At 35.9% G+C, this 22,369-nt stretch overlaps 1 protein-coding gene across 1 annotated transcript in view; it reads right to left on the reverse strand.

Moving 5' to 3' along the window:
- Positions 1 to 22,369, reverse strand: part of LOC311303357 (uncharacterized protein) — a gene marked incomplete at both ends in the record, with an annotated part of 82,196 nt that overhangs the window by 52,904 nt on the left and 6,923 nt on the right. The gene's annotated exons all lie outside the window — the stretch shown is intronic.

The raw sequence follows: 22,369 nt of genomic DNA on the forward strand, positions 1-22,369 counted from the left end.
AAATGCACTCAAAAGCCTATAAATCCTAAACGAAAACTCAGAACTTCAAAAAAATTGGTGAGCATATGTGCCATAACATTCTAAACAAGCATGTAAAATTTCATGAAGATTGGACGATAGGTGGCGCTATAACTGTTAAAAAGCTTTGAAAACCATATATTTCCTATGGTAAATTGCCTATTTTGGCTGTAAATGGTCTTTTCCATCTATTATTTCAGTGGTTAAAAGCTTTCCAAATAAAACTTAATGTCTTAAATGCTTATGTGCTTAAAGGCCTTAAATGCTTGAACCCCGATAAATGCTGCTTGCAGCTTTAATTATTATTATTATTATTTTTCTTCTGCCGTAAAACTCATCGTGCAGCCCAAACCGTAAGAGCTGGAGCTTTGAAACTTTGCCAGATGGTAGTACAAAAATCGAGGAGAGGTTCAGAGAATATGACCCCAATTGGCCCATAGGTGGCGCTATAGCAACCAAAAGCGCGAAACTGCTCATAACTCCTAGACCGTATGACGTAGACTCAAGTGTCTTATATCACTGGAAAGCTGGAAACCTGAAGGTCAAAACGTATATCTCCGATTTCATTTCCTGTATGCAAATTGTCCGCCATTTTGAATTTAGTTAAAAACCTACTTTTGCGAACTAGTCCTAGGTTTTTTGTCCAATTGGATTCAAACCAGTGCAGAAATGTTCTCTGGAGTCTGAATATCAATAATTATCGAAAAAAAGTCGAAATTTCGATTCCTGATCGCCAGGGGGTGATAAATTAATGTTGTGGGAGGAGCCTATTTTACTAAAATGGCTATAACTCGAGAATGAAATTAGATATCTTCACCAAACTTGGTGCACATGTGTATGAGTTCAATCTGGGGTCACAGTAAAAAAATCGCGACGATTGATCACTAGGTGGCGCTTTAACATGAAAAAAACATGAAAACAGCTATGACCACGTGACCGTTAGTCCGATTGACTTGAAAATTGGTATGCAGTGTCTTGGTCCAAGGTGCCATGTATGTCTATGAGGACATTGGCGTATCTCGAAAAACATGGCCGCCATCAACCAATGAAATTTGAGCACCTATTAGACAAGGTTAACGGAGGCCGATCGGAACGAAACTCGATGGGCATGTACAGACCCTAGAGGTCTGTAAGAGTTTTGAAAGAAATCGGCCACTAGTTGGCGCTAACGAGTTTTATGGCTCTGTAATCACGTGGTGTTACACTTATCGTCACAAAAGGCATATCATCTGATAGATCTGCTCATGCTGAACAACTTTGCCTCAAGAACTAATGCTGTCAATTAAACCGTTTATTAAATATTTGTAATTATGTTAAAAACCTACTTTTGCAAACTAGTCCTAGGTTTTTCGCCCGATCGAAACCAGACCAGTCTAGGACAATTCTCTGGACACTCTAGATCAATAATTATCAAAAAAAAGTTGAACTTTTGCATGTAGATGGCTGTAATAGGGTCATTTATAAAAGGGGCGTGGCAAAAAACACTAAAAAGCCTATAAATCCTAAATGAAAACTCAGAACTTCACAAAAATTGGTGAGCATATGTGACATAACATCATTAACAAGCATGCCAATTTTTATGGAGATCGGACGATAGGTGGCGCTATAACTGCTAAAAAGCTTTAAAACCATATATTTCCTATGGTATTTCCTGTAAATGGTCTTTTCCATCTATTATGTCAGTAGTTACATGCTTGCTAAATAAAACGTAATCACTTTTGATGCTTTTGTGCTTAAAGGCCTTAACTGCTTGAACCCCGATAAATGCTGCTTGCAGCTTTAATTAGGGGTTCAAGCACGAAGTGCTGAAACCCTATTGTTATTGTAAGGATTTTTATTAGGGGTTCAAGCACGAAGTGCTGAAACCCTATTGTTATTGTAAGGATTTTTATTATTAGGGGTTCAAGCATGAAATGCTGAAACCCTATTGTAATTGTGCTGATTTTTATTATTATTATTATTATTCTGCCGTAAAACGCATCGTGCAGCCTAAACCGTAAGTGCTAGAGACTTGAAACTTGGCCAGAAGGTAGTACAAAAATCGAGGAGAGGTTCAGAGAATATGAGCTAGATTGGCCAATAGGTGGCGCTACAGTGCAAAAAACAAAAAAATTGCATATTTTTGCTTAAATCTCATCAACCCTTTGTCACAGACTCAAGTGTCTTATATCTTTGGAATCCTTGGGTCAAGCCGAACAAAAAAGGCCTCAAGGATTTCATTTCCGGTATGCAAATTTTTCCTCCATTTTGGATTTAGTCCAAAACCTACTTTTGCGAACTAGTCCCTGGTTTTTCGCCCGATCGGAACCAAACCAGTGCAGAAATATTCACAGGAGTCTGAAGATCAATAATTATCGAAAAAAATGTAAAATTTCGATCCACGGTTGCTAAGGGGTATCAAAACGTTCGCAGGAGGCGGAGCTAATTATACGAAAATGGCTATAACTCGTGAACGAAATGAGATATTTTCACCAAACTCGGTACACATATGTATGAGCTCAAGTTGAGGTCACAGTAAAAAAATCGCGGTGATTGGCCTCATGGTGGCGCTATAATATGAAAAAAACATAAAACAGGCTATAACCACCTGACCGTTAGTCCGATTGACTTGAAAATTGGTATGCAGTGTCTTGGTCCAAGGTGCCATGTATGTCTATGAGGACATTGGTGTATCTCAAAAAACATGGCCGCTATCGGCCAATGAAGTTTGAGCACCTATTAGACAAGGTTAACGGAGGCCGATCGGAACAAAACTCAGTGGGCATGTTCGGCTCAAGCCCCTAGAGGTCTGTAAGAATTTTGAAAGAAATCGGCCACTAGTTGGCGCTAACGAGTTTTGTGGCTCTGTAATCCCGTGGTGTTACACTTATCGTCACAAAATGCATATCATATGATAGATCTGCTCATGCTGAACAACTTTGCCTCTAGAACCATTGCTGTCAATCAAACAGTTCATTAAATATTCATGAATATGTTAAAAACCTACTTTTGCGAACTAGTCCTAGGTTTTTCGCCCGATCGGAACCAGACCAGTCTAGGACAATTCTCTGGACTCTCTAGATCAATAATTATCAAAAAAAAGTTGAACTTTTGCATTTGGATTGCTGTAATAGGGTCATTTATAAAATGGGCGTGGCAAAATGCAATCAAAAGCCTATAAATCCTAAACAAAAACTCAGAACTTCACAAAAATTGGTGAGCATATGTGACATACCATCATTAACAAGCATGCAAAATTTTATGGAGATTGGACCAAAGGTGGCGCTATAACTGTTAAAAAGCTTTAAAACCATATATTTCCTATGGTAAATGGTCTTTTTCATCTATTATGTCAGTAGTTACATGCTTGCTAAATAAATCTTAATAACTTTTGATGCTTTTATGCTTAAAGGCCTTAAAGGCCTTAATTGCTTGAACCCCGATAAATGCTGCTTGTTATTATTATTATTTTCCCCTAAAACGCATCGTACAGCCCAAACCGTAAGTGCTAGAGACTTGAAACTTTGCCAGATGGTAGTACAAAAATCGAGGAGAGGTTCAGAGAATATGAGCCAGATTGGCCTATAGGTGGCGCTACAGTGCAAAAACCAAAAAAATGGCATATTTTTGCTTAAATCTCACCAACCCTTTGTCACAGACTCAAGTGTCTTATATCATTGGAATCCTTGGCTCAAGCCGAACAAAAAAGGCCTCAAAGATTTCCTTTCCGGTATGCAAATTTTCCGCCATTTTGGATTTTGTCCAAAACCTACTTTTGCGAACTAGTCCTAGGTTTTTTGTCCGATCGGAACTAAACCAGTGCAGAAATGTTCTCTGGAGTCTGAATATAAATAATTATTAAAAAAAAGTTTAAATTTCGATTCACGGTCGCTAAGGGGCGCCAAAACGTTCGAAGGAGGCGGAGCTAGTTTTACTAAAATGGCTATAACTCCAGAAGTAAATGAGTTATCTTCACCAAACTTGGTACACATGTGTAAGAGGTCAATCTAAGGTCACAGTAAAGAAATCGCGGTGATTAGCCACATGGTGGCGCTATAACATTAAAAAAACATAAAACAGGCTATAACCACCTGACCGTTTGTCCGATTGACTTGAAAATTGGTATGCAGTGTCTTGGTCCAAGGTGCCATGTATGTCTATGAGGACATTGGTGTATCTCGAAAAACATGGCCGCCATCGGCCAATGAAGTTTGAGCACCTATTAGACAAGGTTAACGGAGGCCAATCAGAACGAAACTCAGTGGGCATGTTCGGCTCAAGCCCCTAGAGGTCTGTAAGAATTTTTAAAGAAATCGGCCACTAGTTGGCGCTAACGAGTTTAATGGCTCTGTAATCACGTGGTGTTACACTTATTGTCACAAAATGCATATCATTTGATAGATCTGCTCATGCTGAACAACTTTGCCTCAAGAACTATTGCTGTCAATCAAACCGTTCATTAAATATTTATAATTATGTTAAAAACCTACTTTTGCGAACTAGTCCTAGGTTTTTCGCCCGATCGGAACCAAACAAGTCTAGGACAATTCTATGGACTCTCTAGATAAATAATTATCAAAAAAAAGTTGAACTTTAGCATTTTTCGCATGGGTATATTGGGTCATAAAGAAAATGGGCGTGGCAAAATGCACTCAAAAGCTTATAAATCCTAAACGAAAACTCAGAACTTCACGAAAATTGGTGAGCATATGTGCCATAACATTCTAAACAAGCATGTAAAATTTCATGAAGATCGGACGATAGGTGGCGCTATAACTGTTAAAAAGCTTGCCTGTATTGGCTGTAAATGGACTTTTCCATCTATTATTTCAGTGGTTAAAAGCTTTCTAAATAAATCTTAATGTCTTAAATGCTTATGTGCTTAAAGGCCTTAAATGCTTGAACCCCGATAAATGCTGCTTGCAGCTTTAATTATTATTATTATTATTTTCCCCTAAAACGCATCGTACAGCCCAAACCGTAAGTGCTAGAGACTTGAAACTTTGCCAGATGGTAGTACAAAAATCGAGGAGAGGTTATCAAAATATGAGCCAGATTGGCCAATAGGTGGCGCTACAGTGCAAAAACCAAAAAAATGGCATATTTTTGCTTAAATCTCACCAACCCTTTGTCTCAGACTCAAGTGTCTTATATCATTGGAATCCTTGGCTCAAGCCGAACAAAAAAGGCCTCAAGGATTTCCTTTCCGGTATGCAAATTTTCCGCCATTTTGGATTTTGTCCAAAACCTACTTTTGCGAACTAGTCCTAGGTTTTTTGTCCGATCGGAACCAAACCAGTGCAGAAATGTTCTCTGGAGTCTGAATATAAATAATTATTAAAAAAAAGTTTAAATTTCGATTCACGGTCGCTAAGGGGCGCCAAAACGTTCGAAGGAGGCGGAGCTAGTTTTACTAAAATGGCTATAACTCCAGAAGTAAATGAGTTATCTTCACCAAACTTGGTACACATGTGTAAGAGGTCAATCTAAGGTCACAGTAAAGAAATCGCGGTGATTGGCCACATGGTGGCGCTATAACATGACAAAAACATAAAACAGGCTATAACCACCTGACCGTTTGTCCGATTGACTTGAAAATTGGTATGCAGTGTCTTGGTCCAAGGTGCCATGTATGTCTATGAGGACATTGGTGTATCTCGAAAAACATGGCCGCCATCGGCCAATGAAGTTTGAGCACCTATTAGACAAGGTTAACGGAGGCCAATCAGAACGAAACTCAGTGGACATGTTCGGCTCAAGCCCCTAGAGGTCTGTAAGAATTTTGAAAGAAATCGGCCACTAGTTGGCGCTAAAGAGTTTAATGGCTCTGTAATCACGTGGTGTTACACTTATCGTCACAAAATGCATATCATTTGATAGATCTGCTCATGCTGAACAACTTTGCCTCAAGAACTATTGCTGTCAATCAAACCGTTCATTAAATATTTGTAATTATGTTAAAAACCTACTTTTGCGAACTAGTCCTAGGTTTTTCGCCCGATCGGAACCAAACAAGTCTAGGACAATTCTATGGACTCTCTAGATAAATAATTATCAAAAAAAAGTTGAACTTTAGCATTTTTCGCATGGGTATATTGGGTAATAAATAAAATGGGCGTGGCACAATGCACTCAAAAGCCTATAAATCCTAAACGAAAACTCAGAACTTCACAAAAATTGGTGAGCATATGTGCCATAACATTGTAAACAAGCGTGCAAAGTTTCATGGAGATCGGACAATAGGTGGCGCTATAACTGTTAAAAAGCTTGCCTGTATTGGCTGTAAATTGACTTTTCCATCTATTATTTCAGTGGTTAAAAGCTTTCTAAATAAATCTTAATGTCTTAAATGCTCATGTGCTTAAAGGCCTTAAATGCTTGAACCCCGATAAATGCTGCTTGCAGCTTTAATTAGGGGTTCAAGCATGAAATGCTGAAACCCTATTGTAATTGTAAGGATTTTTATTAGGGGTTCAAGCATGAAATGCTGAAACCCTATTGTAATTGTAAGGATTTTTATTATTATTATTCTTCCCTAAAACGCATCGTGCAGCCAAAACCGTAAGGCCTAGAGACGTGATACTTGGTCAAATGGTAGTAGTATTGCTCGCTACTCAGATACACGGACTTAGCCTAATCGGCCCATAGGTGGCGCTACAGCGACCAAAAGCGCGAAACTGCTCATAACTCCTAGACTGTATGTCGTAGACTCAAGTGTCTTATATCCATGTAATCAAGACCTCATGGCAAACAAAATGTATATCTCCGATTTCATTTCCGGTATGCAAATTTTTCCGCAATTTTGAATTTTGTCAAAAACCTACTTTTGCGAACTAGTCCCTGGTTTTTTGTCCGATTGGAACCAAACCAGTGCAGAAATGTTCTCTGGAGTCTGGTTACCAATAATTATCGAAAAAAAATTTAAATTTCGATTCATGGTTTCTAGGGGGCGCTAATTGATTTTTGTGGAAAGAGCCTATTTTACTAAAACGGCTATAACTCGAGAAGTAAATTAGATATCTTCACCAAACTTGGTACATATGTGTATGAGTTCAATTTGGGGTCACGGTAACAAAGTCGCGACGATTGAACACTAGGTGGCGCTATAACATGAAAAAAACATAAAACAGGCTATAACCACCTGACCGTTAGTCTGATTGACTTGAAAATTGGTATGCAGTGTCTTGGTCCAAGGTGCCATGTATGTCTATGAGGACATTGGCGTATCTCGAAAAACATGGCCGCCATCGACCAATACAATTTGAGCACCTATTAGACAAGGCTAACGGAGGCCGATCGGAACGAAACTCGATGGGCATGTTCGACTCATGGCCCTAGAGGTCTGTAAGAGTTTTGAACGAAATCGGCCACTAGTTGGCGCTAACGAGTTTTATGGCTCTGTAATCACGTGGTGTTACACTTATTGTCACAAAATGCATACCATTTGATAGATCTCCTCTTGTTGAACAACTTTGCCTCAAGAACCATTGCTGTCAATTAAACCGTTCATTAAATATTTGTAATTATGTTAAAAACCTACTTTTGCGAACTAGTCCTAGGTTTTTCGCCCGATCAGAACCAAACGAGTCTAGGACAATTCTATGGACTCTCTAGATCAATAATTATCAAAAAAAAGTTGAACTTTTGCATTTTTCGCACGGGTATATTGGGTCATAAAGAAAATGGGCGTGGCAAAATGCACTCAAAAGCCTATAAATCCTAAACGAAAACTCAGAACTTCACGGAAATTGGTGAGCATATGTGCCACTACATCATTAACAAGCATGCAAAATATCATGGAGATCGGACTATAGGTGGCGCTATAACTGTTAAAAAGCTTGCCTGTATTGGCTGTAAATGGACTTTTCCATCTATTATTTCAGTGGTTAAAAGCTTTCTAAATAAAACTTAATGTCTTAAATGCTTATGTGCTTAAAGGCCTTAAATGCTTGAACCCCGATAAATGCTGCTTGCAGCTTTAATTATTATTATTTTTCTTCTCCGCTAAAACGCATCGTGCAGTCCAAACCGTAAGTGCTAGAGACTTGAAACTTGGCCAGAAGGTAGTACAAAAATCGAGGAGAGGTTCAGAGAATATGACCCAGATTGGCCAATAGATGGCGCTACAGCGCAAAAAACAAAAAAATTGCACATTTTTGCTTAAATCTCATTAACCGTTTGTCACAGACTCAAGTGTCTTATATCATTGGAATCCTTGGCTCAAGCCGAACAAAATTGGCCTCAAGGATTTCATTTCCGGTATGCAAATTTTTCCGTCATTTTGGATTTTGTCCAAAACCTACTTTTGCGAACTAGTCCTAGGTTTTTTGCCCGATCAGAACCAAACCAGTGCAGAAATGTTCTCTGGTGTCTGAAGATCAATAATTATCGAAAAAAAGTTAAAATTTCGATCCACGGTTGCTAAGGGGCATCAAAACGTTCGCAGGAGGCGGAGCTAATTATACAAAAATGGCTATAACTCGTGAACGAAATGAGATATTTTCACCAAACTCGGTACACATATGTAAGAGCTCAAGTTGAGGTCACAGTAAAAAAATCGCGGCGATTGGCCACATGGTGGCGCTATAACATGAAAAAAACATAAAACAGACTATAACCACCTGACCGTTAGTCCGATTGACTTGAAAATAGCGTGCCGCACGAGTGCTATTTTTAGACCGCAAGGCCGCGTGACGTCAGCAACGTAAACCGGAAGGGGGTCAACATAGAAGCGCGCTCGCTTATGATTCATGCTAGTACTGCTTGTTTTCTGCCGGTTATCCCTCAAATAAGAACATGCCGAGTAAACACTGCTGCTATGGAACTTGCAGAAACGACTCCAGACACTATGACCGTCCACATATGAAGGATGTATTCTTTATTCGTTTCGTTTCCCGAAGCCAAAAACCCAGAGGGATAAATGTGAACGATGGGTCAACTTGTGCGGACGTCCAAAAGACCAGTTCAATGCATTAAAACATTATTTTGAATGAATGAACAACTCTCTCTCTCTCTATATATATATATATATATATGTATATATATATATATATATATATATATATATAGTTAACGTTACTTGTAGGTGCTACTACTGCCTTGAATGACATGTATTTATCATAAAAGTCATATGTAGGCCTACTTTCTTAAAATACTCTTATTTAAATATGTAAGACATGTTCAGCCTCTGCCTTTTTCTAGCAAGCCTGGTCATGCTACAGGTAGGTCCTAGATCTGACAGATTTACTTTTTCTGTAGTAAGGAAACAGCCTTAGGGGGAGGGTAAAATAATTGAGAGAATTTAGATTTGATATTAATAAAAAATTAAGTGTTGTTGGTTGTGACCAAGTAGCATTAGCGATCGCTAAACAAAAAATAAATACATTAATAATAATAATATAAATTACCCCCAACAACTGTCAGACGTAAGACAACCAGAGGACATAGTATATATGACAGACAGGACATAGGGTGGTAAAAGATAGCTTGTTGAAACTGCAAAATGTCACTGTCAGTGGCGTAAGGCGATGTTTTTTGGGGGAGAAATTCTGTCGATAACAATCTACCTCTGGATCAGGTCGGCTTTTTTCCCCGTCTTTTTCAGCCCTCTACACTCAAGCCATCTCTTCAATTGAATATTTGTATGTTCTTCTACTTCTATACCAGTGAATTTGGCACCGGGGACATCATTCTCGGACAGAGTTAGCAGGTTTAGCTCAGTAGACATCTCGTCCGTAAACTGTTTACATGCGTCTAGCATGAGTGACACGCGCGAGTTTGACCCCCCTAGCAACCGTCGCTAGCTTAATGAATATTAATGAGAAAAGGTGACGTATATCGTGCGGTACGCTATTGGTATGCAGTGTCTTGGTCCAAGGTGTCATGTATGTCTATAAGTACATTGGTGTATCTCAAAAAACATTGCCGTCATTGGCCAATGAATTTTGAGCACCTATTAGACAAGGTTAACTGAGGCCAATCGGAACGAAACTCGATGGGCATGTTCGACTCATGGCCCTAGAAGTCTGTAAGAATTTTGAAAGAAATCGGCCACTAGTTGGCGCTAACAAGTTTTATGGCTCTGTAATCACGTGGTGTTACACATATCGTCACAAAATGCATATCATTTGATAGATCTGCACATGCTGAACAACTTTGCCTCAAGAACCACTAATGTCAATCAAACCGTTCATTAAATATTCGTGAATATGTTTAAAACATACTTTTGCAAACTAGTCCCTGGTTTTTCGCCCGATCGGAACCAAACCAGTCTAGGACAATTCTCTGGACTCTCTAGATTAATAATTATCAAAAAAAAGTTGAACTTTTGCATTTGGATGGCTGTAATAGGGTCATTTATAAAATGGGCGTGGCAAAATACATTATAAAGCCTATAAATCCTAAATGAAAACTCAGAACTTCATGAAAATTGGTGAGCATATGTGTCATAACATCATTAACAAGCATGCAGCATTTTATGGAGATCAGACCATAGGTGGCGCTATAATTGTTAAAAAGGTTTAAAACCATATATTTCCTATGGTATATTGCCTGTATTGGCTGTAAATGGTATTTTCCATCTTTGATCATATAATGTTCATATCATAATGTTCAAAACCAGTGCAGTAGAATTCTCTGGACTGTCTAGATCAATAATTATCAGAAAAAGTTGAACTTTTTGATTTTCATTCAAAATTTTCAATTCAAATACAATTCAAATCCAAATAAGTGGTATTTTACTGCCCCCTGCTGTTTAAAATAGTAATTCATATTTAGACTTTATAAAAATCACTCTTTTAACATTTACAATCACATTTAGTGAAAAGTTTTTTTTTTTTTTTTTGATAAAGTGTGTGCGGTTTCGTTTTCTTAAGTACCAGTTCAAGTACAGTTTTTAACACCGGAATTGTTTAAAAAATACAGAGTATAGGTACTGGTATTGGATAAAACCAAACCAATACCCAACCCTAATAATAAGTAACATCTCTATATTTTGTTTGCAAGAAACTATTAACTTCACAAAGCTTCGTACATGTGGAGAACAAGTTATTTGAAGAAACTTGCAAGATGTTATGGACTTCTGATGCTAAGAGGGCTCACAGTATATTCTAAACTATCAATAATTTCAACTGTAAGATTGAGGCTGTAATACCATTGTTATCCACTAGATGGAGCAGCAGCATTACAGATACAGTATTTTGAATGCTTTTTTCCAGCTTTCAGCATGTTAACAAATAAATTATTAAGGTATTTTGTATTATCATGATGGACTGTAGCCTACTATAGTTTTATATTATTGGATCACAAAGAAAAATGTGAAATGCTTAATGACCATTAAAAGTTAAATCCCAATAAAACATATCTCAATAAAACATATCTTGTGTGTTTTTGTGTACGCATTTGTAAAACTCTGTATCAAGTATTATTGTTTAAGCTTATTTTTTCTCTGTGTTTTAACGTATCCTTTTTATGCACATTTGTATTAGTCTTTTATTTCAGTACATTACAAGAAGCATAACTGGCAAATGTTTACAACTCTAGGAATTACAATAGTAAAACAGACATATGACTCTAAACAAGCATGCAAAATTTCATGGAGATTGGGCCATACGTGCCTCTAAAAAAGTAAAAAAGCTCAAGAATGATAATTCTATTTTTTTATGGAAAATTCCCACTAAATGGCAGTATCACTTATTAGTACATTCTGTAACTAATATTGTAACAAATTTCATTTGAAATGATATTTAATCTTTACAAAATCATTATAATAACATTACAAATCACTTTTTTTTTCTAGGTTTACCAGTTTATTGTTCATTTTAGGTATATTATTTTCAATAAATGTATATGATTACAATGAAAACTGAAAATTGTGTTTTAAATGGGAAACATGTAATAAGCATTTTTTAAGTCCAACTGAAATCAAAATTGACCCTATTTACTTTGTTAGCGCATATTACTAGTCTTGTGGTGAACAATTAATCCGTGCAAGATAAAACACAGAAAAAAATTGTTTGCCATCGTAATCTTTAATCAAAGTCTGAAAAGTTACTTCCGGTCTGGAATGGCGTTCCTTCTCTGATGACGTAGGTTTGAGGACTTGGGTTGGGAAACGCTTAACCACTCCCCTCAAATCGTTAGTCTGTAATGAGCGAGAGATGGAGAGGAGGAGCACTAGAGTAAAACCCTGCCCTCTGTTCAATATTCCGTTTCACTGGGATATACGTCACAGCACTGGAGAAAAGTCATTTGCAACTCACTTCAAGCGGACTTTAAAATATCTATATCTATAACAAAATGTGTTTAAGGATTTTTTATTAGAGTTAATAAGGAAAATGTGCCATTAAAAAAATACATGGAATCAAACCAAGTCATAGAAAACAAAACTGTATATTATTGACAGAATAATACAATGTTTATTTTAAAACAATGCATATGAAAATAAGTAATATGAAATAGTGAGAGAAAATGCATCAATTAATTCATTGAATTGACATTTTTTGCATATTGAACTATGTCTCTGTGGTAAATTATTATTTTTTTAATAATCACATTAAATGAAAATACATAATTGTGAAGTATTAGATTTGAAAGGACAGAATATAGAAATAAAATGTAAAAAACTACATATCAAAACAAATAAAAAGTTAAATAGTAACTAAAAAAACATAAATTTGATAAAAACTTATTTTTTAAACTGTAAGAAAATATTAGAAAAATATCCAACAGTTGTAAATAAATATTCATTAGTTCATTCATTAATTTCAATTGTTTCACATATGAAAGTAGAAAAGTATTTGTGTTAATATATGTTAAAAACTATATTGCACATTAAATAAGAATAATTTTGAAGTATAAAATAGTTTGAATATAAAACAGAATATAAAAATTAAACTAAAAATATCAACAATAAAAGGCTTTTTAACTTTAGCATCCTACTGAGTGCCTGGACTTGGATTTTCTCCAAATTGTTTTTATGAACATTTACCCCTTCCATGAGCACCAGAGGATACAAGGGATACCAGCAGCGCTCCAGTTTCCTTTGGTCTAATAAAAATAAAGCATTCATTCCTTTTAAATGAGTTTAAAATGTTGTTGCATTTTGAAAGCAAAGGTAACGTTCAATAAAAATAAATTTAGTACATTAAAGAGGCAATAAACAATAAAAAAAGAAGTCCACATAAAATATTAAATTACAAAATAAAATAAAAACTCAAGATCAACAATAAAAAAATAAACATTAATTCATTCCTTTAGAATGCATTGAAAAAATATTTTGAAATCAAAAATATAATTTTCAATAAAAAATATAGTTGTTAAATATATTAAAGAAGCAATATAGAGTAAAAAGACAAGTTCATATAAAATGTGAAATTATATAAAAATGTTAATTAAAAAAAATATATATATCAACAATAAAAAAAAAAAAAACATTCATTCATTCATTCCTTTTGAATGCATTGAAGAAAAACAAAATTGTAAAAGCAAAGATAACATTCAATAAATAGTATAGTTGTTAAGTAGTGTAGGTGTACATTAATAACAATAAAAAAGCATAACAACAAACAAGAAGTAGGGCAAGTGGTGACAGGGAAAGTGAAACTGAATATGAAAATTGAAAGTAAACACAATACTATTGTGACTTAACCTCCCAATTACACACCACCAAAAATGTTGTGCTTGTGCTGCAACATTTTCAAGAGAGTCAACAGAGGTTAGCAATGAGCAGACAAAGACCAATAAGACCCAGGATCTGGCTAAATGTAACAAGACAGTGGAGATGATGGAGGAAGAAGCCAGACAGGATCTGATGGAGGGAGGAGGCAAAAGATGACTAAGAGGAGAAGATGGAGGTAAGAGGCAGGGTGGAACCAGGAGACAGTCTGACATTGGTGTAGTTGTGAACAGTGTAAATCCAGGCAGAGATGGTGACAAAGGAGACTTAAAGCTATGACCAACTGCAGCAAAACACACTTGCAGCTGGGCAGGACCAGTGGTGATTAAGATGACATGGAACTGGACTGAAGTAGTGGCAACAAAGACATCTAATTACTGGGCTGAACCAGCAGAGATGAAGGCATCTCCTTGATAGTTGACTGAACCAGTGAAAACTGAAGATGGTTTAATGTGGCATAATCCAGGTCATCCCATGACAATATTTCAGTGGGCACTCAGCTCAGTCCTCATTGATGACAGTGTGGTTGGGGCTTCAGTCTATGCAGGACCACACCACTACAATTCTATCTATCACAGACAAGATTGGCTTCTGTGAAACACAACAACTGGAGATAAGCATTTCAGAAAGTTCAACACATGGCAATGTAAAATCACCTTGATTATGTTGATTTCCTCTTTTGAGAGCCAAGAACAGAAAGCTAAAGGTGCAATGAGCTCAAAGTAATAAAAATAAACAGACAACAATAGAAAGAGTTACCTTGTACGGTGATGAATCTGAATTGCTGCTGAACTGAGCCACACAGATGTAGTTCACAATGGTGATGATGGTGTGATGATCTGGACATTGTTGTCTGTAGTCAAACTGTTTTGTTCATTTGCAGAATGTAATCTTCAGCTGGTTTCTGGAGTTGAATATTGTCCTAATAATGAAGATGATCTGGTCATCAAAGCAGCGTAAGACATCTGATGTACCTATAGACAATGAGGATATGATTAGGATTTTTTACACTTTACAATTTATACCAGTAAATAATGTACTTATAAAAAAATTGTGCTTAAAGCAATTTAATACAATATCCATATACCACAAACATATATTACAGAGTAATGAATGTTCTAACCAATTTGAAAGATAAAAATAGTCTTACCTGTTTATCAATACTTGAAGTGTTGGAATATGATGAGAATGAAGCAGCGATGAAGCATCTTTGTCTTTCCTTTCTTTTTTATATATCATCCCATTTATTGTTTTGGTGCAAAGAATTTATTTTTTACACCACCTTTTGAAGTACTTTACTATAGATTTGCCAACAGTATGATGCAGGTCTCCATACAAATTAATTGTAAAAATTATATTACACAGACATTTTGAAAAATAAAATACATCAAAGAAATAAATAAAAAGAAAGAAAGAATGAATGAATGAATGAATGAATGAATGAATGAATTAAAATGAATAAAATGTTTGTGTGGGTGTTAAGGCCATTGATTATATATATATATATATATATATATCTTTTTTTTCTTTTTTTTTTTACGTATATTTAAAGAATAAAATATTATCAGTTCATTATGATAATTCAACAGGAATATGGAAATTTGGCCTTAACACCCACTAAAAATCCCAATAACTAATGCTGCCTTCACGTGCTATCAGAAATGTCCCATTTCTGACTTCTTAAGTCATGATTATGAGTTTGACATGTTAATGTGTTTTGTTGTACTGAAAAATAGTATTTTTGATAGCATCTATAGTGATTATTGCTTGTTTCTTTCAAAAATCTTATTGATGAACATTCTGTTGTTGAAGATTTTTAATAACTATTATGTTAAAGGTATAGCGGAGGATTTTTTACTTCCGGGTGGATCACCTATACTATTGGTCCTCCTAATTGTTAATCATTCTGGTGAATCAATTAAACTTATTCAAAAAGTGGAGAGGCCGGGTCTTATTTAAAATTCGGAAAGATCCTCCACTATACCTTTAAATTTCCAACAAAAAAAATGTATTTACACTAATTCTGATAGCACGTGAAGGCAGCATAAATTCCCACAGAGGCCGTCCAGTGTTAGTCATCCACCTCTGTATCCACCCCCGCCCCCCCCCCCCCCCCCCTCTAGATGGACGTTGCACTATAACAGCCACTTTAGCACAATGCAGTCATGATAGCTGAAGTATGTAGGCATGATATCAATCTTTATTTTATCCAAAATGTCAATATCTTTAAAGTATACATGGTCAATTAACGTGCCATTTTCAGTTGTTGCATTTTCAACTATTTGTGTGAAGCCAAAATGCTGCATGACATCATGAATAGTTGATTTATTGAAAATGTTTTCATTGAAATCTCCTAGAATTATTTTTCCACCTGATAAGCTGTTTATTTGATGAATTAAGTTAATCAAGTTATCTCTAAATAACGCTATGTTATATGATGAAGGTCTGTATACAACTGCCACAGTTGTATTTAAGTCTTGTATATTGCACATTAGACATTCAATGTTAATACATGGTAAATGAACTAAAGCAGCTTTTACATTCTCTCTGTGATATATACCAACACCACCATGATTTTCCTCTTTTAGTTTAGCAAAAACATCTTTACTTGTGTCATATGCAACACTTCGTGGTTTGTCATGGAAATGGTATCCGGAAAGACTGATATCGTTCTCTGTATAGTTTGGTTTTAGCCACGTCTCTGTTATACAAATCATATCTGCTTGACAATATCTATTATCTTGCCGAATATCTAAAATATGTGAAATGAGCCCTTGGACATTGTGTAACATCATTTGAAATTTTACATTTTCTGTGGTTTCACATGGATCAATGAAAGGAGGCATTCTCTGTAGAGCTTCCTCAATGTTGTCTTTTGCATAAATAACTTTTTCTGTGAAATCTTCTATTATGAGTCCATCAAGAGAGGTAACTCGACTTAATGCTACATATGCTTGTCCTGGAGCAAATATATTTTTCAATGAAACAACAGCTTTGTTCACGGTCAGACCTTGCACTTTGTGAACTGTGGAAGCCCATGCTAATTTCAAAGGAAACTGTCTTCTGACACCACCACTGCTTGTTACTTTCTCTTCTTCAGGCTCGATTGCTGTACTTTTCTCCAGTCCAGGTTTTAAACATGGATTTTTACCTCTTGCTTCTTTGCCAGCTCGTTCATCATCAAATTCAATGTATATTTTTGATGGAAATATTTCATCATTTTCATAACAGAATTCTTTAATTGTCCCAAAAATTCCATTCACAAGACCATCTGATACATTGATATTTTTCAGTAGCATTACTCGAGCATTGATCGCTAATTCAAGGGATTTTTCCAAAGAACTGTTGTGAACTCTGATATGAAACCCATCCTTTTTTTCCATTCGGCCAGTTTTAGCATTTCTCTCAAAATCTTGGGCATTCACAGTAACAATGTCAGAGCATATTTTGTGCACCATTTTTAGATTATGTTCATCAACCTCACTATTAGTTGCATAAATATGGATATCTGTACTCTCATCACCATCACCTGTTTCACATGTTTTTAGCATAGTAATATCCTCTTCAAGCATTACTTCATCTTTTTTACGTTGCCTTAAACGATTTAATAATTCTGCAAACTGTTTGTCCTTCTGGCGCATGATCTCTGTAAGTTCAACCAAACTGAAGTTAGTTTCCCAAAGATTCACACTGTTCACTGGTTCGGTGTAAAGTGGTTTTCCTTTGACAGGAGACAGCTGATAAAAATCTCCAACTGCTATAACAGAAACCTTTCCGAATGCAGAGTAATCACCTGTTTGTTTGATCTGTCTTAATCTTCCATGAATATATCCTAGAAGTTTATGATCAACCATAGAAATTTCATCGATTATTAATATTTGCAGTTTTCCAAGTTTGGATCTCAAGGAATTAATTTTTTCATCTCCAAGTGGTTGATATGGCAGTGAAGCATTTATTCCGATGCAGAGACTGGAATGTACAGTAGACCCATTAATTTGATAGGCAGATACACCAGTAGGAGCACTTAATAGCACATGTGTCTCATCTGGGTTGTCTGTTAACTTTGAAAGTATGCGACAGGTTTCATAATAGATGGCTTTAATCAGTACTGACTTTCCAACACCTCCTGGACCAGATATGAACACATGAAATGGATCTGGGTTTTCACCTTGCACTTTTGCTAAACACCATTGCTGCACTTTGTAAAAGATTTCTGACTGCTTTTCATTCAAAGAACGCAGTAAACCCATGGCATCTTGCTTTGTCATAGCTGATGGATTGTTTTCTACTGTAGAAGTACCCACATTTGGTAATAGATCAGGAATGATATCATCACCTTCTGTTTCTATTTGGTCTTTCTTACTCTCCAGACATTCGAGACGTTCAAGTTCTGCTTCTGGACAGATTTGGGCCCAAGCATCTTCCATTGGTCCATGTTGTTCTAAATCATCTTGAGCTCTTTGTATTGTGTCTGCTTCTTTCTCAAATTTTCCCATGTTATTGTCCACTATCATTTTCACTGACTCACTAACTGACTCATCATTTGAAATTGTTACAAATCCAGTCTCATAAAAATCCTTATGTGTAGTGAAATTTGTTGGTTTCAATTGATCTCGCACAAAATGAGGCAAAAACAATTCTAAAATACTTTGATGATAATTTTCAGAATTTTTAGTGGGTGAAAAACGAGCATATCGCACAATTGCAGACTCTGTACGAGTTCTTTTTCTCACAAATCCCATGTCATTCTCCAGTCTTACTCTGTCTGAACATTTTTCAGATGCAGTCAAAACTCTGTATTCTGATGCAAAGGTTGCTAAACACATTCCACTGAATTCATCTGTATGTGGACGGGCTCTGTATCTGTCTGAGATGCTTTTCATCCATATGCCATCACCGTCATCTTCTCCACATTCAGCTTTTTTATGTATGGTGTTTAAGGGTAAACTCATTCTAATTTGATTAGTACCAGTTGGAATAAACACCACTTTCCTTGATCCTTCTTTAAGTCTCATGTTAGTCAGTCGATACACACTCTCTTGAGCTGAGACCTCTCGATTATGTAAAAACACACTTCCTAGTTTTCTTAAAGCCTGTTTTGCATCCATATTACCTTGATTGTGTGCTTCTCTTTGAGCGTTAGCCAACAGCAATCCCATTTCTCTCTCAGCTTTAGAGATATACGAAATTATATATACTATACATGAGTAAGCATCAACAACAAACTGTATGTCCATGTTTGCATTCCAGCATCGTAATAGATCTGGGTTATATTGATTCACCCATACATCATTTGGCTTTCTCTTCAACACAACACTTGTTTTCTTTGTCATTTTATTGTAAGCCATTTCAAATGTCTCTTGATTTATACCAATAGATTCAAACATACAGTCAACTGAGTCAAAGACAGCATCACTATTCAACAAACATTCTCTCACTCTTTTCATTATAGCTTCGGCTAGATCTTTTGATATTTGTTGGCAGTTGTTTGTCTTTTTGCATTTATCTTCATTTTTTTCATCATCTGTTTCTTTTTCATCTTTATCACTCTTGCTGCTTCTTGTAATGAAAGTATTTTTGCTTGGGGGACGTGGGAAGTTGAACCGACAGACAGTTCCTTTCTTTTTACATGTTTTTGAATGTCTTTTGCTGTGTTGTTGGACAGTGCTCACAATTTCATGCATTTCTTCCTCCTGTTCAGGCGGCATTTCACAAGTGACATATTGATCAACAAATGCTACAACTTCATCATCGTCATCTCTGTCCACTTGTGGTGCATTTTCAACCCAAAAGAGACAATGTGTATGAGGAGATCCACGTTGCTGAAATTCAATTCGATAGAAATAATCTATTATTTTTCCGATTGGCTGGGCTGGCGACATGATCACATCTTTTAGAAAGCAATGAAATCGATGGTCAAACATTCTGGCAGCAGTTACAGGATTGCGTTTAAGCATCCCACATCTATCAGACCAGTCCAGTTCATGAATAGGAGTTTCACAGCCCTCTTGTTTCACAATAGATTGCATTAGCTCTGGCCATCGCAAGTCTGCTGATGAAAATGAGCAAAACCATGTTGGGATACCTAATTGTCTCACCATTGCAAACAAATCTTTTTGAACACTTTGCCAAAAAACAGGGCTCCCTCTCACTGGCTTCAAGAATTTATAACCCTGATCAAAATTTAAAATCTTTTGCAATGACTCTTTGTTTGTTAGCATTTCTGCAGTAATTTTTGTTTTGTTGCTTGTGTCATGACCTTTCCGCAAAGCAATAGATACATTTGAGATAACTTGATTTAGCTCAGACAAATATTGTCCATAAAAGATGTAATCTAGGTTTTGAGCAAAACGTCCATCTGCATTTAGGATTCTATTATTTAAATATCTAGACAGTGTTAATTTTTCAGGTCGTTGATCATGAAATGTTCCTGTTCCTTTTGGGAAGAGAACTGGAAAACATTTGGCTTCATTGGTTTCATCCATTAACATTCTTACTGGATTATTGCCTTCTGCTGGTGCCATTGACATAATTCCATCAAAATGTTGATCTAAAACCTCTTGTGCAATGTCCACTGGCTGTAAACATGTATCCATAAACAAACCATGTTGCTGTCGATCATGAAGTGTTTCATCAGTGATCTCTTCGTCCTCATTCTCAATAGTGTGCTCTTTATCAACACACATGTCCTGACATCCATCCAAATTTTGTTCAGTGTTATCACTTGTTTCATTGACCTGTTCCTCTGTTTTACTTAAAGGATTAATCCAAGTTTCACTAAACTCAACATCTCTATACCACTTGTTATTTTCTTTTAAGTATGCCAAAGCAGTTTTGACATGATCAGTGTGCACAAATTTATATTCATAATGTCCTTTGTATGTTAATTTTCTCTTAAGTTTTACTCGTATCATTAAGTCATTTTCTGTTCTTGGTAAAACATTCACCACATCTGTAACATTAGATGGAACACAAGTCACTGGTCCATGAACCCCATTCTGTCCTCCTCGTGGTAATGCCAGCATCTTCATGAATGGAATATTCTTTGCTATTAGATGAGCTTCAAGAGAGTTTAAACAGCTCAATTCAACAGGAATTGGATCCAGAGCGAGATTATTTGCTACACTTTCAGCAGGCATTTTACCTTCACTTATCTTTCTATCACATGTATGACAAATCCACAGAGATTCAGCTGGAGTATTTTTATAAACACAGACTTTACTGCAGTCTTCATTGCACTTATGCAAATAATTCATTGTTATACATTTTTCTGCAATATATCCTGCATGGACTGATTTTTGTAAATATGTACTTATTTTACAGTGTTTGACCTGCATTTTAAAGCAGCAACGATGACAAACTGAACAGACATAGTCAGGACCTGTAGATATTTTTTCTTTAAATTGCTCAATTACACAGTCAATCTGTTTCCTTTGGATTTGTGCGTCTCGTCGAGTTTCAGCATTTCTAATTTTAATACTATTGGCAAACCAATTATCATTTTTATATTTTTCTTTGTTGTAATCAATCACCTTAGACTTGTGCTTTTCATTTTCATTATATTTCTGAATACTGTACTTTTTAACTGACTGTTTATGTATTTCATTTTCCTTGTATTTATGAATACTATATTTCTTCACAGACTCTTTGTGTTTTTCATCTGTGCTATATTTACATATGCTATATTTTTTCACAGCATTACAATGCAAATCATTTGATGTGTATTTATCTGTGCTATATTTTTTTAGTTTTTCTTGATACTGTTCATTTTGTTTATACTTTTCAATGCCGGATTTAATTTTTTTCTCTTTGTATATTTCATTGTCATGATATCTTTTCTTTGCCTCCATTTTTTTCCCCTCTTTTAAGTCCTGATTACTGCTGTATAGCACTCTCTTTCTATAGAGTGTACGTGGGTCTGTTTTAGCATTTAACGATCCATGCAACATTGAATCTTCAAATGATGATTTACAAATGGAAGCACAGTTACCATCTGTTGTTTTTACACATACAACAACTTCATAGTGACAGCTATTGACATGTTTTAAGTAAATCCCATTGAATTGACAGCTATATCTATTTGAGACAGTTAAGGCTGAATATTTAAGCCACTTATCTTGACTGTATGTAAATATGTCCACACCAATTAAATCACTGGTTGCTTGTATTTCCAGCTCTGTTGCCCAAGTTCCAACATATTTCATTCTTGAACTGTTGATATAGTTTACAACTGAACTGTGTCCTTGTCTAAGATACTGAGTGTACCTTCCTTCATTCTGCAGTATGTGTGATACAACAGCACGCCTCAGTTTTCTGTGTTCTCGTTCACTTCCACTTACAGCATAAGCTACCGCTCTGAAAAAGCAGTTACCGTCACCCACAATTTCTTTGGTTTCACAAGGTTCAGCCATTTCAACAATCTCATTTGGATTATTCTGTTCGTTTACAACGTGTACAATGTTCAGCTTCAAGCAAATAGTTTTTTGTTGCTGTACTATTAATGGATTAAACTGAAAAGAAACACTGTCAGTTTGAGTAATGAATTCAACTTCAGAGGCATCTTCATTAGGGCAGGAAGAAAACAGTCCCGTTTTCTTTATTTGATCTGTGCTTGTGAAATCAGTCAAAGAAACACTGTCAGTTTGAGTAATGAATTCAACTTCAGAGGCATCTTCATTAGGGCAGGAAGAAAACAGT

This window comes from Rutilus rutilus (genome assembly GCF_951802725.1).
Source record: "Rutilus rutilus genome assembly, chromosome: 14".
NCBI lineage: Eukaryota > Metazoa > Chordata > Actinopteri > Cypriniformes > Leuciscidae > Rutilus > Rutilus rutilus.